Genomic DNA, 4,067 nt, shown 5'->3' with positions numbered 1-4,067 from the left:
AATAATAATAATACCTTTACTACTTAAAGAGGCTGAGCAAGGAATTTGGATTCTTTTTCTCATTAACCATCCCTGCTTGGGGTCATTTGGTTTTACTCTTCAGTTATTTCAGAATTGTTACTTATTAAGAGCAAATTTATTACAAATCAAAGAAAAGGATTTTTATTTGACACAGGCTGGAGGCTGATTGTCCAGAAGGAAGAGTTGTCCTCAATATTTTTCTCCTGCCAGAGGAGCAGAAGTCACTCTGCAAGGCAGTGGAGACAGTGGCTGCCAGAAACTGAACAAGTTTGATGCCTTAAAAGATGATGATGGTGGGGACTGTGAGCAAAGTAAAGAAAACAGCACAGATGACAAGAAGGAAAAAACGGAGCAAGACAGGAGTCAGAGGCCGGCCCGGTGGGGCACTGCTACAGTGCGCCGCATGAGAGCGCGGCGGCTCTCCTGCCAAGGGTTCGGATCCCACATACAGACCGGTTCCCGCTCACTGGCTGAGCGAGGTGTGGGAGCAGCACCGAGGGTTGCGATCCCGTTGCCGGTCCCGGTCTGGTACGGGCGCGACACTGAGGGTGGCGATCCGTTGCCGGTCACGATAAAAGACAAAAAGGAAAAAAAGAAAAGACAGGAGTCAGAGCAGCGGCAAGAGGAAGGCTGTTGTTCCTGGACCAGCTGAGCATCCCCTGCAGTGCAACTACACTTTCTGGTACTCCAGGAGGACCCCTGTCATCCCACCAGCTGTCCCAGCTGCCTATGAACAGAATATTAAGCAGACTGGCACCTTTGCCTCTGCAGAGCAGCTCTGGAGGTTTTATAGTCACATGGTACATTGCAGGGACCTGACAGGCCACAGTGACTTCCATCTCTTCAAAAAAGGAATTAAACCCATGTGGGAGGATGATGCAAAAAACACGGTAGCAGGTGGATTATTTGGCTGCAGAAGGGCTTGGCCTCCGTGTGCTGGGAAAATCTCATCCTCCGTGTGCTGGCCATGCTGGGGGAACAGTTCATGGTTGGGGAGGAGATCTGTGGGGCTCTGGTTTCTGTCTGCTTTCAGGAGGACATTGTTGCAATACGGACTATGATAGCCAGCAACCCAGCAACCACAGCCCAAATCTGGAATCCCCTTCAGCAAGTGCTTAAGCTACCCCCCAGCACCATTATGGAACACAAAATTCACACTGCCAACATCAAAATACCAGGCAGTCTGGGCCCCCAGAAGCTCATTTTTCAAAACCTCTGAAAAGCTCCATTGAATGTGCCACGACCCTCTCCCTGATCCAGAGGAATGGCTCCATCATCGAAGCTGGTGTCTTGCTCTGTTGGCATGCTACCTGGAAGATCCTCTGTCCTGAGCAAGAGGAATTGGAAGAGCATTTTATGTTTTGAAAACAGGCTGACACACAGCACTTATTAACAACTACTGAGATCACTTAAATGTTGCTAAACTAAAAAAGAAAAAAAAAAAATTCTCCTAGCCCTGTTCCCATGTTTAATATGTTCACCACCAAAATCCTTAGGGAAAGCAAAACTCCCTGACTCATTTTAAATTTTGAACCTCCTACTATCCTGACTTAGTGAGGATAAGATAAAATGCCTAAAACATTGTCTGGCACATGCATGACTCTAAATAAAATATCACTTCCCCTCTCTGGGGCCATCCTGGAACTGCTTCTCCACCCCCCACACAAGTTTAACAGGTCATGAGAATTGTATCCTTAAAATCTTTATTAGTTTTCTCATTATGATTTTACCTTTCATAGCTATCAAAGTATCTTTGGGGTACTTATTCATCCTGTTACAAAACTGTACCCAAATGCAAACTCTCTGGCTTTAAAAAAATAAAATATAATGGGGAAAAGTGCACATTTGGGGTAATATCTGCCGATGAGACATTACTGTAGAAGCAATGTCCCAGAAGCACCTAATATCCAAAGCTTTCTGTGTAGATTAAGCTCCTCTAATGGCTCTGCAGCTACTATATACAATTATCTGCTCACTAACAGCATCCCTCAAAACAGACATAAGGGATCTTTGAAACCGAGCTCTGCATACCTTAATTACGGAACCAATTTGGGACACTATTTGTTCCAACATTTTTTAAAGGCCTTCCCTAGATTATAAGAACACATCCAACTCAGAATTCTTTTTTATGCTTGGAGACTATAGTCCTGAATGCAGGCCGTTGGAACGTCCCCCTAGAGTGCCGGTATTTTGCCACCACATTCTGCTGGGGGCTTTACAGTTTTTGTTATAGAACTGACCTAAAACTACAAGTATTATTCTCTGGAGCTAAACTTGTGACAGGAATTTGTCCTCCTTGAGATCCAACTCTGAGTATGGGACTGTAATAATTTAGCTCCTGAAGGGCCCAGCAAGGAAACTAGAAGCTGATAATTTATGGAATTTCCATCAATCATTGATATAGGAGTGCTTTGAGAAACTCCCTGTGAGTTCAGCAAAATTTCAAGAAATAATCTTGAGATTCTGAAGAATTCAAGAGATGTACCTGGAACAAAGGCAGGAAAGGAGACTCAACATGTTTTGTACACCTACCACATGCCATAGGTGTTGCTAAATTAACCAAATCCTCCTAGAGCTGAATAATTGGCAGAGAGCCTTAGTCTGATCCACATGTAAGAGACTGCTCCAGACAAGGACATTCCCGGCCCCTATTAATTTACTGGGAAGGCTCTAGCTAAGTTAATGATTTTATCTGGGTCCTTGATTTTCCCCCCTGTAAATTCCCCCAAGCAGCTCTAGAACCCCTGGAATCTGGCTGCAGGATAAGGAAGAACCATATACATGAGTGTTCATTACACTTCATCTCTAGGCGAGACTAATCAGGATCCCAGGCAGCCAGTGAGGACTGGCTATAATAAACATAGAAGGAGGGCTGCTATGTACAGACTGGCTACTATGTGCCAAGCTCTACCATAGGAAACTTATATATGATGTCATTCGGGTCTCACAACAAACTTTTGGGTAAAAGTATCGTAGTCTCAACTTTAGAAATGAAGAACAGAGATTCAGAGTGGTTTAGGGACTTGCCCAAGGTAACACGGCGGTAGAGCCAGAAGGGGCAGATGTCACATCTGGGCCTTCCTACCTCCAAAGGTCATCCTTATGCCAATAGGCAATGGGGACAGACTTCCCCTCAAATTATTTTGTCACTTCAGTCTCTGTGTGTTCAGGGCATTGGCAAATTTCTTAGCATTATCTCTTCCTCATATAAATTAAATTTTGCCCTCATGGCTATTCTACACTCTGAAATTCTCATAAAGAAAGAATCAATATCCATTATGTAGATACAGGATTCATAGATTTCAGCAAATTCATTTAAATAGGAAGGCTCTATTGATTTAATGTTAGTGGGTCTATTACTATTAAAACTGATTATATTAATTGTATTCTACCAGCATTAGTCCTTTAATCATGGTGCTCTTCTCCTTAGTGCTGATTAGAATGGATTCTTTTCTCACGTTACATAAGAGACCCAAGCAACTTCTAGAAATGGGAGAACTTATTACATGGATGTATATGCAAAAAATAAGACAGGAATCTTTGGGGGACCCAAGAACAGCCATGCATCTGGACTTCATAGAGATGAGAGCATAGTTTAAAAACAAGAAGGATCTAAGTCAGTGCTAGAAATTGAGTTATTTTGTCACTTCATGCTGTGAATACCAGGGTTCGATGCTCAGACCTCTCTTTCAGGACTGAGGTTCTCATCTCCTCTCCCCATCCCCCACTGTGAGTTTTGGCAGTAGTTCCTGATAGTTGAGACCTTCTCAATGAATTGCCCTTGGCCAAAGAGAGCCACCTTTGCCACAGGTTTTGCACCTTCCTAGGAAGCAGCCTACATACAAGGACTGGTCTACACCATTCACCGCACGTAGACTGAACTTTGATGGGCCACAACTAGAGAACTCCCGTTAGATCAGCTGAAGCTCTGTTACATCAGAATTCAGTCTCTTCCTCCACCTAATCCTGCTTACTTTTTTTCCTTGCAGCTAGTTTTCCAGAGAACTGTCCCCAGTAACCCTCCTGCACACAAATCTCTATCTGAG

The 4,067-nt window shown here is 43.7% G+C and overlaps 1 pseudogene; it reads left to right on the top strand.

The window, feature by feature from the left end:
• Positions 1-231: 231 nt before the first annotated feature.
• Positions 232-1,276, top strand: LOC103582738 (annotated as a pseudogene).
• Positions 1,277-4,067: the final 2,791 nt, after the last annotated feature.

This window comes from Galeopterus variegatus, unplaced genomic scaffold, assembly GCF_000696425.1.
Source record: "Galeopterus variegatus unplaced genomic scaffold, G_variegatus-3.0.2 Scaffold17654, whole genome shotgun sequence".
NCBI classification, from domain to species: Eukaryota; Metazoa; Chordata; class Mammalia; order Dermoptera; family Cynocephalidae; genus Galeopterus; species Galeopterus variegatus.
The sequence above is the reverse complement of the archived record's forward strand: the minus strand, read 5'-3'. Positions and strand labels throughout refer to the sequence as shown.